Source organism: Zonotrichia albicollis, chromosome Z, assembly GCF_047830755.1.
Source record: "Zonotrichia albicollis isolate bZonAlb1 chromosome Z, bZonAlb1.hap1, whole genome shotgun sequence".
NCBI lineage: Eukaryota > Metazoa > Chordata > Aves > Passeriformes > Passerellidae > Zonotrichia > Zonotrichia albicollis.
In genome coordinates this window covers 46,277,583-46,291,580 of record NC_133860.1, presented here as the reverse complement: position 1 = coordinate 46,291,580, position 13,998 = coordinate 46,277,583, and the positions used below count along the sequence as shown (strand labels likewise).

The 13,998-nt window shown below is 39.8% G+C and overlaps 1 long non-coding RNA gene across 13 annotated transcripts in view; it reads left to right on the top strand.

The window, feature by feature from the left end:
• The first annotated feature begins 278 nt into the window (after window positions 1-278).
• The window catches only part of LOC102073932 (uncharacterized), a 39,462-nt gene continuing 25,742 nt past the window's right edge, over window positions 279-13,998 (top strand). For 7 of the 13 annotated variants that reach the window (XR_012578066.1, XR_012578069.1, XR_012578068.1 and 4 more), the window contains exon 1: window positions 280-427. This is a non-coding gene — a long non-coding RNA (uncharacterized LOC102073932). The other 6 variants (XR_012578061.1, XR_012578062.1, XR_012578058.1 and 3 more) reach the window with 6 other exon arrangements.

The following is a 13,998-nucleotide window of genomic DNA, read 5'->3' as shown; positions in this document are numbered from 1 at the left end:
TTGGGGTTTTCCTTGGCTTGGGTAGATTTGTTTTTTTTTTTTTAAGCCATTTTTTATAATATTTCAGCCATCTTTTACACTCACATATTAGAAGCCACTCTTTTCTACAGGAACTTGCTCTTCAATGTTTTGGGGGACACCTTGCAGTTGCAAACCCACAGACTGTAAGTGGAGATGCTTTTTCATTTACTGTGAGCAGCTTTCTGAGGCAGTGGAAGTCATCAAATGCAGTTGCAATATGGGAATACGCAGTGCTCAAAGAAATACACACCCTGACAGTGGTAAGGGAGCCATCCAGTGGGCTCTAGTGAGACACACAGTCATGAGAAATTAAAATTGGCTAATCACAGGGGCGTTTCTGTCTTACATTTTGTCTTTCTTGTGGATATCTAATTTTCCTTGAAATGTAAAAATCTCTGAAGATCAGGTATGGAGCTGCACTTTCTAAACACTCATTCTAAATACTCTAATTAAGCTTTGAACACCAAGCTCTGGGGTATTTTTCAGTTTATGTAATAGAAAGGGAAATCTGCCATAAACTAATGAATAAGGTTGGAAGAGATTTAATTAATCCTTTACTATCTATTTGAAACACAGTTTAATCCTTATGGTTTTGATGATATTTTAACTGAATTTTAAATGTTTCCAAATTCTTATTAAAGATTTCTTCAGATTCTTTTGAAGGATCGTTACAGCTCATTTATGGATGATTTTTCTATGATATGCTCACTTACCAGAAGTGAGTTAACTGAATTTTAAATGTTTCCAAATTCTTATTAAAGATTTCTTCAGATTCTTTTGAAAGATCGTTACAGCTCATTTATGGATGATTTTTCTATGATATGCTCACTTACCAGAAGTGAGTTAACTGAATTTTAAATGTTTCCAAATTCTTATTAAAGATTTCTTCAGATTCTTTTGAAAGATCGTTACAGCTCATTTATGGATGATTTTTCTATGATATGCTCACTTACCAGAAGTGAGTTAACTGAATTTTAAATGTTTCCAAATTCTTATTAAAGATTTCTTTAGATTCTTTTGAAAGATCGTTACAGCTCATTTATGGATGATTTTTCTATGATATGCTCACTTACCAGAAGAAACTAAAAAGTAATGGAAATGATGACTTCTAATGTTTACAGCAGCTGAAGGTCTGCAATCCAGAAAAATTTGCATTATAGCTCAAGGAGTAAGTAGAAATCACCACTCCTTTCTAAGCTTGCAGAAAATACTAATTGAAAGGAAGATTAATTTTTGTCTTTATTGCAAATAATCTAGCACATAGTACCTTTTTTTCCTAAAAAATTTACTCATCTGAAATTGATCAGGGATCGATCTTCAGTAAAAATGCTTGACTTTGTTCCTTGACAAAGAATGTCTTAAATAGTTGCAAGGTGAGATATAATCACAAAAAAAAAAAGAAGCAGCTGAGCCACTATCAATTGAAAAAGTAAGAAGAATGCACAATACCAGAGATGGTTTTCAAATTTTTGTTGCTCCCTGTATTGTATAATAGTATAATTTCTGAGGCTTGCTTCTCTTCTGATCACCACTCAAGTCTGTCATTTAGCGCAGAATCTTTTGCTTCATTAACTGTAAATGTAGTTTATTACGTAGGCAGTTATCAACTTTTGACCTCAGGCAACTCCAAGAACATCGAGAGTTTTTATTCACATTTTCATAAAAGATAAGCAAATCAAATTTTGGATTATCTAAATAAGTAGTCAGATATGTATGCAAAACCTGCTGAGTTTAGCTATGTTAGAATATCAAATAATCAATGTAGTTCCACAATGAGCAAAAAATAGATTGCAATCATATTCAAAAAAAGTCATATTCTTGTGTTACAAATACAATATGAAATATAGATTATACTACTTGTTTCTTCACTGTCTATTTGGTACAAAATTTGAGGTCTTTCAGGATGTTTTAATCACTCTTTTAATTTTGTTTCTTTCTTTTACTACTGTGTCTTAAAGCCCATAAGTTTCTTACAAGCCTGAAACAAATGCAAATACATATTTGGGAACTTCATTTGCAGAAGTTCTGGTAGCTCAGGATATAATTTCTCAATGCTGCAGTATACAAAGGATGCCTCTGATTAACATAGCATTGCAAAGCCTTACTTAATTTTGTCAACAATTTCCTCTTGTGAATTTTGCCGTATAGATCTATGCAAATTTGCCCATTGGACCAATAAAAGCCCTGCAAAAATTTGTCTTTCTCTGAAACTGTTGCAATCATGTTTTTTTACTGTAGCAGTTGATTGTTGGACTATTTTGTAAGAACTCCCCTATTTTATGAAAATGTGTTTTCTGCTTTTTTCATTCAAAATATAGTTATTTTATATTTCAGAGAGAAAGAAAGAGTGGATTAGAGAATTCTCTGTAGAGTTATTCTAGTACTAATAATTCATTTTCATTGAGAATAAAGCGGTTGAAAATAATGTATTTCAGGAGAAAACCTCCTTTTTCAGCTTTTACTGACTTGTAATTTGGAGATGGTTGGCTGGTAAGTGGACGGGTGCTGTTCTTAAATGCAGTTTGTCTCCTATTCTTTACATGACCAGCACAATTCATGCTGCTGTTTGAAAAAAGGCTTTCAGACCTGTTATAGTATGTTCTGCATAACGCATTTCCTGATAATTCAAAACAGGTGTAGAATGGTTTCTCCTTTTTCATGGTGATTTTATTCCTTAACCTCATTATTTTCTAGTTTTCTGTTTCTTTTTTTCTTTTTCTGGGGTGGGGGGTGGTGGTGTGTAGGGGCGGGAGGCAGGCTTGGGAGAGTAGCTTTGGCTACAGGAATACAGTTCCTTGCCAATGCTGGGCTATTTTGTATGTTGAGGGAGGAAAGATCAACAAACAGACCTTCTGTATTGATTCCCAAAAGAACTGAGAGGAAGTAAGTACTCCAAAACGTATTCTTCCTGCATCTCTTTGCAAAGGTCTGGGGGAGGTGATGAAGTCTGCTTTTAAAATGTAATAACAGTTTTTAAAATGGTAATTTGAGAACATAAAATACTGAAACTGATGAACAAGCTAAAATGACTGTTCTGACATAGACAATATATCATTAATATATTTTTACTAATAGGTATACACCAAAATGTTGTATGATTCACAGCTACTGTATGAGCAGCTACACTATATAAACTAGACTAGATGAGAATGTAGATGAGAAAACTATATAAATTGCTAGATGAGAATGTCAAGCAGTTCCCTCTTCCAGCATCTACACTAAAAAGGGTCTTTCCATCTCAGGTTTCAGTGTTCTTATAATCTTCCCATTCTCCTGCTAAAAATGAAGCTAAACAGCTGATCTTTTCTTAGACTTCTGGTTATGAGACAGCACCAAGCTATACTTGACTCATGTTTGCTGAACTAATCAGTTACTGGCCAATACAAAACATTTTCAAAGTGTACCCTGAGAAAGAGACGCTTTATTTTTGAGATTAAATTTTCATCCTATGAAATCACATTCCAGTTAACTACTGACTTTCAGTTTTCAAAGCATAAGGTAAAATTCTTTCAGGTTTTACAATTGCATCTGACCTGCATTGACAAGGCTTTAGTGCCATATTTTCATGTTTTGGTCATTCTCTTATATTAAAAACCATTCAAACAGAAGTGAATTCAACTACAGTCTTTATTGTGTAGCTGAAGTGGCAAGGGATCAAGAAGCAGAACTGTTACTAGGAGATCTGAGAAACAGTAATTCACAGTAGCCCCAAAGCCTTTCTGAGTCTGCCTCTGCCAACACTAGTAGGTTTCAAATGAAAACCCTCAGAGCCACTGTTTTACAAATGCCAACTTCTTAGCTGTGTTACCCCACACCGGTTGATCTGGCCAAGAAAATTATTGTCCTTATTTTTCAATTTTGTCAGGCATTACTAGTGTGCATCACCTTGGTAAAAGTGTGATTTGTGATTTGCCCTATTTAAGACCGAAGTAAGAGCAGAATTTAAAATATTTGTGTTCTAATGCATGTGGAAGCACAGCATTCAAACCCAAGGAAACTGATAGTGGCAGTACCACTACCTTAAGCAGTAGTGGTATTTCCTGTTTTACATGTTGCTGAAATTTACAGTTCAGCAGTAGAATGCAGAGGATTGTGAGGAGATCTTCCATTACGGACAACGGAGTTCATTACCACCGTATTTTTAATAGAAGTCACCTTGTTAATATTATTATTTTCTTTGTGCAGGACAAAAACAGTCTAAATGCCAGCAATAAGGTCACTCTTCCCAACCACAGAAAAGGATGGTGCTGTATCCCCCAAGGAGGAGGGGACTGGCTAAAAAGCATTTGAAGTGTCACTATTATATCTCAGGTTATAACTGATATTGCAATCTCTCTGTCTTAATCCCCCCAAAAATACCTTAATCAGAATGCCTTCTGCTCTCAATGACAGTTAAGTAACTCATACAGTAGATTTATGTAAAAAAATATTGACCAATTATAAATTAACAATTCAGTGTACAGCTGATAACCTTTGTTTTCCAAAAGCACAACCCACTCTGATAAGGTGTATGAATGGGTATAACAGTACAATTATACTAGTATATGTGATGCAAATGCAAGTGTACCGGTATATATAATTATACTAGTAGAAGTGCTGATCTCCTATCAGCAATAGATAAACAGCAGCTCTCCTGTTTGTTGGTGATGATGCCACAAAACTGCCCACAGATTAGCTAGTTTGAGTAGGAGTGGGAGAATCACTTGTCAGCAATCTACCTTATCCTTATTGTTAATAAATACATAATTATTAGAGCTGTTAAAAGAGTAAACACATTCACTTGTGTTTATTGAATGATTAAGGTTCTGAAGTCAGAAATTGGAAGTTACTGAAATGTTATTCCAACAGAGTTTGTTTAGATGTTTGTTTAAGGTCAGACATTATAGGAAAGTACAACAAAGGATAGAGAGACTAGGACTTTGGGCAAGAAAGACAGGGGTTTATAGTGCATGTTTTTGTCTGGCATGCTCTCTCCTGTGGAACATTATACTTTTTGTGGATTGTAGTACATTTTAAATTTTAAGAGAAGCATAAAGAGTAAAAGTTCTTCTGGGTTAAATTACTAGAAACGGAGTGTCTGTTGTGTCTCTAATTTCATAACCAGAATCTATTGCTCAGCTGATTCTTTCCATTTTCGTGGTTGTCATGTATTTGCACAGGTAGTTCATAAACTTCAGCAATCCAGCATGGTAAATTCCTGGCCCTATGAAATTCAATTTGAAAGTCAACTTCAAGCCATACTACTTCATTTAGGGTATTGCCAAATGGAAGCTGAAAAATTCTGACAAAGATATATATATAATTTTTTTCAATAAAAAGAGTTCATCATCATAAATTAAAAAATTGAACAGGAATGAAAAGACAAAACAGAAAACAATTATAGCAACTGTTTGCCCATAAAAATACCATGCCCTGCCATAAAGACTACAGGACTGAAGCCCGAGAGATGCACACTTCAGTGCAAAGATAAATATACTGTCACTTGGGTTTGCAGAAAGTTTATAGTAAGAATACAGTGTAACTGTGTTTCTAAACTGCCAATTCAAGGCCACAGAGCTTAAATATATTTTGAGTAATCAATATGAAAGCTGTGTAAAGTTGAGCTCATTTTCCTGATCTTTGCCACATATCAGAAATTACTGTAACAGACTTAAGACAATTATATGTAGCTTAAATACAAAAATTAAAGCAAAACCACCGCCAAATATGTGTAATAAGACAAAACACATTAATCTGCTAGTTGTTTTATAGCAAAACATATTTTTTAATGCTTCTTTAAGAAAAATTGTATCATGGCTTTGAGCACATCGGCAGGTTCTAATTGCCATGAGTAGCCTGTAACCCTCTTTCTCTTTATGCTTATTGTGTGAACTCTTCCCCTCACTGAGTGGTTCACTGCTTTTATTTAAGGCTAAATCACTTTCCCTTGCCAAAATGCAACCCTTGCTGCTCACTGGCATGTTAATTTGTGACTTGGTACTCCAAATGTATGTAATGAGTCCCCCAAAAATGTATCTAAACTTTTAAATAAAAATAAATGTAAATTTTCTGCATCTCTTGTGTATATTTCACAGTCATACTAACTTAAATTGAACAAATTTTCTTAAGTATAGCAAATAGCTTAATGAAGACTTATGAAAAAGGTCTGTGATAGATAATTTTTCTCGGTTTCTCTGAAGAAAAGAAAAAACTGCATTTAGAAAGGGAAGATCAGGTTTACTTCAGTAGAGTTTGCCTAAGTACAGTACAGTTAGAAGACTGACAACTACTGATTTGATAGCAAATTTCAGTTGCCTTCTAGCATGCATGAATCTGCTGTTAAACTCACCACTTCTTTGGGGTCTGAATTTCTATCAATAATAATTTCTGCATTACAGTAAAGGCAGATAAATTTCTAATTTTAAACTTCTTTTTTTACAATTAGTATCATATATGAAACTTTGTAACACAATGCTGGCAAACATTTTATCTGTGTGCAGTTAAAACCTTCTAAATGTATTCAGTTTTATATAGTACACATATACCTAAACATTGCAAATCATCTCGTCTATTATAACTAAGTTCCAAAAAATATTTGGGGTTGAAGTTCTTTCTAGCTCCTTGGCAGTGACTTGTTATGCTTCATTAGAACAATAAACGTACAAAATTACTTTATTTCAAAAAGTCAACTAAAGTCAACTAAAAAAAGTCAACTAAAATGGAAAGTCAACTAAAATGTCAAAATCAGTCCTGATTGACACATTCACATGACACTTTGCTTTGCTTTGCTTTGGAATTCATCCTCTAAAGTATTTATTCTCTGATAGATATGGAAAACTGTTAGAATCTCACTGTTTAGCTGTGAGAATGCACATGGATGTCAGACATGCCATGGAGCTTCAATTCTGCACTAGAAAAAGGAGAGGAATGTATGTAGGAATCTGAGAATCATAAGTTAGAATTATGGATTTGCCTGGTATTTGCTAAGTAATTTTTCTGTCTGTAGTTTATTTAAAATGTACACAAAGAGCTTTGTGTCTACTTTTATGAAACCGATTCGGAACAGATTGTGAGTGTTATTGCAAGCTATACCAATGCGGGCAATGTCACTGTTTACAGTACCACACCTTCAACCATCCTGCTTTTTTACAATTCTAGCATGAGGAGTAGGCATGGATTTTCACCAAATAAGTACGTTTGGAGCATGATACATACTCCATTTTATATCTTGGAAAGGTGAATATGTATGAATACAATGAGAGTTAAGGAACTGAATTTATGGTTGTAGTACAGACAGTGATGCTGTCATCACTGGTTTGCACAGATTCTGACTGTTGTCAGAATGAATTTTTCAGTTACCTCCAAAAAAGTAGATAATACTGAAAACACTGGACACAGAATGAAGGAGGCATTGTAGAACTCTTACAGTAATATAATCTACCAACAAAGAGATCACTCAAGGCTGATATTTGAGGATTTATCTCAGTGTCCTTCTGAAAGGAAAATTTCATAAGAAAAAATGTTCCATTCTCACCCAAAATATTTATATCCCATTTCCATGTCCTTGAGGCTCCTCCCAAAAGCATTTTTCCCTGGTATAAATTCCTCTTACAGAATAGGTCCTCTGGCAATTATCATAGAGTAGCTGAGGTGGGAAGAGACGTCCAGAAATCACTTAGTCAGCTCTGTTCTCCAAGGCAGGCTGAACACAAGTTTTACTCAAAAAATTTTACACTACTTTTTGCTTGTTATGAACACCATCACTTTTTGGCTAATTCACAGCTGACTTGGAGATCCATCGGACCATCAGTAAATCTTAAGAGTTCTTCTTTTCATCTAATGCAAGAACTGAGGTTTGTGCGGTTCCACTTTGTAAACTCCAGTTTCAGCAACTGTGTTGGGTTTGCATGGCCTGGTTTTGGTAGCAGGGGGGATGTGTGTGTCTGTATGCGTATGTGTGGATTGCAGGGCTTGCTTCTATGAGAAGCTGCTGGCAGCTTCTTCCATGCCCAGCTGAGACAATCCCTGGTGGCTTCAAAGACTGACTTGCACCTAGCCAAGGCTGGGCCAAGTAGGTGGTAATGCCTCTGTGATGAGAGATTTAAGAAGAAATGGAGACAAAAAAGTGTTGCACAGTTTTAATATTAGCCAGAGAAGAGTACAGTGAAACATGTGAGAACAGCTCTGCAGACTGAGATCGGTGAAGGAGGAGAGGGAGGAGGTGCTCCAAGTGCCAGAGCAGATTCTTCTGCAGGCTGTGGTGCAGACCCTTGTGAGAGAGCTCTGCCCCTGCAGCCCATGGAGATCCATGGGGATCCACCTGCAGCCTGTGGAGGAGCCCATGCTGCAGTGGATGGATACCTGGCAGGAGGCTGCAATCCTATGGGAAACCTATGGAGAGAGGGGCCCTGCTCCCAGGCTGGAGCAGCCTGCCCGTGGGATGCACCCGTGGGAGAGTGACCACCCCACAGCAGTGTGGGGAGGACTGTGGCCTGTGGGATGGGCTCACTCTGGAGAAGTCCATGGAGATCTGTCTGCATGGCAGGGGAGCCCACAGTGCAGCAGGGCAAGGACTCCTCTCCCTGAGCAGTGGGAGAAGCCACGGGTCATGGACTGACCATGGCCCCATTCCTGTCTCCCTGTGCCACTGCGGGAGAAGGCAGAGCTGGGAAGGAGCAAAGGTTGGGGGGGAAGGCTTTTTTAAGGCAATTATTTTATTTCTCATTATCCTGCCCTAATTTTATTAGTAACAAAAATGTACTTCTCTTTGCCCCCCCCATATTTTGTACCTTTTAGCTATCCTTTTTCCCTTTTCTTGTGTGTATTTCTTCTCTATACTTCTTCTTTTGGGTCTCATCTGTTCTGTTTCTCTAGTTAGTTGGTGAGCAGCACCACTAAGCATCGCAAAGTCAGTCCAGGTGTGAGGGACAAATTGGGCTCTATAAGGGGATTGCCAAGCTCACAGACACCCAACAGCATCCCAGGGCCCCATTAGGACTGGGAAGCCCCCAAAGACACTCAGGCATGGTGGTGGGTGAGGTAAAGTGAGATGGCCTGCTATTGAACCAGCAACTGTGGTGAAATCACTCTCCTAGGACTGGCACATGTCCCATCCCAAAATTGCTCCAGGTACTATACTGAGATATCCAACCCAAGGTAAGACCACCTGCACTGAGTAAGACATATGATTAAAGTCACTCTTCATGTAAAATTGAAGAAGTAGTATAAAAGTAAGTCAAGAATGAGAAGTTAGGGAAGATTCCATTGTAAACTCAGTCGATAGGCCAAACCTGTCGTCTCCCGCTTAGGGATGCCAATTGGATAAGGGCTGTACCCTAATGAATGCTGAATCATCATCTCAAGTTAGCTTTTATTAGGGATTAAAGTTTGTTAGTATACTGCTTTGAATTACTACATTGCTTTGAATATGTTTTTGCAGTCAGATGCTATCATCAGCAACCCTTGAACCTGTCATAATTATATAAATAAATAGAGTTATTCTGTAATTGGGTAATATGAGTCCTTCAAGGGCTCTGTCAGTCACTTGCAGTGGGTAAAGGCAAGAAGACCCAGGACAGGGTGTCTCTGTTTGGTGTGTGACCCTAAACAAGTCAGTTGAACCGCCCTCCAACTTGGTGAATGGCTCAGTGAAGGGTCCCCATAATGAGACACTGGTCAGGCACAAGGGTCTCAGTTTTCCTGGGGCATGGACAGACTAATCAACCATTGAGGGTTTGAGAAAATCTCCCTTTTCATGTGACAAGTGCCAGACTGAAACTTGGTGGGACAAATCCTATGGCTGCACTCTAACTACTGATGGCTACAGGCTCTCCAGAAGAGAGAGGTGAGGAAAGAGAGAGGCAGAGGGGTGGCCCTCTACATCAGGAGGAAGACTGAGGGTGAAGAGCTGTCTCTGAAGAGCAGCCACGAGCAGGGCAAATGCCTGTGGCTAAGGATCAGGGACCAAAGCAACAAAGGGAACCCTGTGGATGGTTTGAAGTGCAGACCCCTGATCCAAGGGACCCTACTGATCAAGCCTTCTTGCTCCAGCTACAGGAGGCATCATGCTCACAGGCTCTTGTCCTGCTGGGGCCCTTCAACCATCCCAAAATCTGCTGGGAAAGCAGCACAGCAAGCTGCAGGCAAGCCAGGAGACTCTTGGAAAGCATGAGGGATACTTTCTGGAGCAGAGGAATAGACAGCAGCCCTTCCAGAGGGGATACAATCCTGGATCTGAAGGGCACCAATGGAAGTGAGCTGATGTTGAACATCAGCGTTGGAAGGAGTCTGGGCTGCAGTGACCACACATTGCTGGAGTTTGCAGTCCTGAGGGCTATGGGCCAGGCGAGGAACAAAGTTAGCCCCTGAACTTTAGGAAAGCAGACTTCCAGCTCTTCAAGGAGATAGCCAGTGAGATCCACTGGGAGACTTCCCTCAGGGACAACAAGGGAGTGGAACAGAGCTGGCAGATCTTTAAGGAAGTCTTTCACCACGTGCAAGAGCTGGCAGACCCCAGGAGCACGAAACTGGCAAGGAAGGCAAGGGAACAGCAGGGCTGAGTAAGGAACTGCTGGTCAGACTGAAAGGAAAGAAGCAAATGGACAAGCAGTTAGAGCTAGGATGGGTAGCCCAGGAAGAGCTTGAAGAGACCTGGAATTGATCTAGGCAAAGGACACAAAGAATAACAGGGAGGGCTTCTACAGGCACGCTAACCACAAAAGGAAGGGCTAAGAAGGTGATCCCCTCTGATAATAAGGGTGGAAACTGGTAACAATGAATAAGGAGAAGGCTGAGGCACTCAACATCATTTTTGGTCCAGTCTCCAAGGGCAACATTTCTTCCCACATCTCCTGAGAGGATGGACAGTAGGACAGGAACTGAGGGAACAAAGTCCTTCCCATTGCAAGTAAAGATCAGATTCATGTCCACTTAAGGAACATGAGTGTACAGAGGTCTGTTGGGCCCAATGAGATGCAAACCAGAGTCCTAAGGGAATGGCTGATGTATTTACCAAGCTGTTCTCCATGACATTTGAAAATGCCTTGGAAGTCAGGTAAAATCCTAGGTAATAGGAAAGACGAAAACATTGTGCCCATCTTCAAAAAAGGTAAAAATGAAGACTCTGGGAAGTACCAGCTTGTCAGCCTCACATCTGTGTCTGGGATGATCATGGAATAGACCCTCCCAGAATCTATGTTAAGGCACACATAGGACAGAGAGGTGATTTGGGACAGCCAGCACAGCTGCACCAAGGACAGATCCTGCCAGACCAAGCCAGTGACCTTCTGTGATGGGTGACTGCATCGGTGGGCAAGGGAAGGGCAAAAGATGTCATATATCCGGACTTCTGTAAAGCCTTTGACACAGGCTCCCACAATATCCTCTTTCTAGAATGGAAGGAGATGAATTTGTTGAGTGGATTGTTAGGTGGATGAGAAATTGGTTGGATGGTGGCATCCAAAGGGTTGTGGTCAATGTGACAAGTGGTGTGCCTCAGAGGTCCATATGGGGACCAGTGCTATTTAATATTTTCATTATGACATAGACAAACGGATTGAATGCATCCTCAGCAAATTTGCAGGTGACACCAAGCTGAGTGTTGCTGTTGCCACACCTGAAACATGGGATGTCATTCAAAAGGCTCTGGAAAAGCTTGAGAAGTGGATCCTTAGGAATCTCACAAGGTTTAGCAAAGAATACTGGTTTGGCTGGTGTAGAGTAAACCTCCACAGCAGCTGCTTTGGGCCTGTGTTTTGGATTTGTGCTGAGCACAGAGTTGATAATACAGAGATGTTTTTGTTACTGCTGAGCAGGGCTTGCACAGAGCCAAGGCCTTTTCTGCTTTTGGTACAGCCACACTGGGGAGGAGACTGGGGGTGCTCAGGAGGTCAGGAGGAGATGCAGCCAGGACAGGGGACCCAAACCGACCAAAGGGATAATCCAGACTCTGTGACATCGTGCTCAGTGTATAAAGTGAGAGGAAGAAGAAAGGGGGGGGGGGGGTGTACTTTTGAAGCAATGGTGTTTTTCTTCCCAAGTCACTGTTACATGTGATGGAGCCCTCCTGGAGCTGGCTGAACACCTGCCTGTACACGGGAAGCACTGAACTAATCCCATGTTCTACTTTCTCTTGTATTTGGCTTCTGCTCTCCCTTTTAAACTGTTCTTATCTCAACCCCTGAGCTCTTCAGCTTTTATCCTTCTGATTCCATCCCCAGCCCTGCTAATGAGAGTGAGTGAGAGGCTATTGGGGTTTGGCTGCTATTTGGGATCAAACTATGACAGAAGACCAAGTGCAAGGTGCTGCATCTGGACTGGGGCAACCCCTGGTACAAGCACAGGCTGGGGATGAGCAGATCAGAGTAGCCCTGCTGAAAATGATTTGGGTGTGTTGGGAGATGAGAGGCTGGACCTGCCCCAGCCATGGGCACTGCCAGCCCAGAGAGCCACACGTGTCCTGGGCTGCATCCAGGGTGGGCAGCAGGGCACGGAGGGGATTCTGCCCCTCTGCTCTGCTCTGCTGAGAGCCCACCTGCAGGGCTGCATCAGCTCTGGGGGCACAGCACAGGATGGACATGGAACTGTTGGAGTCACTCCAGAGGAGGCCATCAAGATGATCAGAATGCTGGAGCACCTCTCCTATGAGGAAACTGAGACAACTGAGTTTGTTCAGCCAAGAAAGGATGCACCTTCAGGGAAACCTAATTGCAACCTTCTAGTACCTGAAGGGAGCCTACAGGAAACATGGAGAGATTTTATTTTTTTTAAGAACATATGGTGACAGGACAAAGGGCAATAGCTTCAACTTGAAAACCAGTAAGTTTCGACTGGATATCAGGAAAAAATTCTTTTGTGTTTTTTCTCTCAAATGTCAATCCTTTTTCTAGACTTCATTGCCCCATTATTGGTGTACTTCTTATATTTAGTCTCTGTAAAACTCATCCCTTTGTCAATAAAGTGGCAGGAAAGTTGGATTAACTAACAATTTTGTTTCTTCTATCAATTCCTGCTAATTGCTTCTATTACCTGCCTTTACACCAGGCTTGATGCAAACAACTTCACCAGAACACTGAAAATCTTGTGGCTTTCTCTTTGTAAATATTTTTTATGAGAAAACAGTGAAAATGCCAGGTTTGCTGTTATAGAGCCCAGAAAGGTCATCTTAATGTTTAGGAAAAAGTCATGTCTGTATTTGGCCCCAACTTCAATATATATAAAAGAAAAAAATATTAATTGCAGGAAATTAATTTTTCTGATAGTAATTTTTGCAGCTTGTGAAATTTAGGCAACACTTACAGCTAGGTCTGTCTTATCTATATTTACAATGCCTAGTGTATATTCTGATTTCTTTAACAAAATCATAGTTTATTCATTATTTTCACTGTTGCAGTGGAGAATGGAGTAGATCCTTACGCAACAGACTTGAGTTCACTCTAGTGAAATGCTCTTACTGAGATAATTCAAATATTGGGAAGATGATTATTGCAAGAACTAGGTCAGAAACAATCAGGTAAAATGACACTATCTTTTAAATATTACTGTTAATCATATTGTAATCTTCCAAATGACCTCCTACTCTCCGTATACAATTTTCTGCTTTGAAATGGCCTGTGTGTTTTGATTTGAGTTTTCTGGAGATCAAGAGACAATCTTTCACTTCTGATTACATTTCTTCTGACTCTGAATGTGTTTTCTCTTGGCATCAAGCCTATATGTAATCCTGAAAACATTGTGCCTTGAGGTTAAATCAACAGGATTTATTTTTTCTTTTATATTGTTCATCTGTGTGTTCATGTAAGTTCTATTGCATCATTTCCCTCTTTGGATTAAGTGCTCTGTGAGTTCCAAGACACAGAAGCTCCCTTTGAATCATAGGATCACAAGATACTTTATGTTGGAAAGAGCTGCTGGAGGTCATTTTGTCAAAGCATCTGTTCAAAGAAGACCTTCAGCATAAGGTGAGGTTGCACAGAGCCAGGTTCTACTGAATCTAGAAAA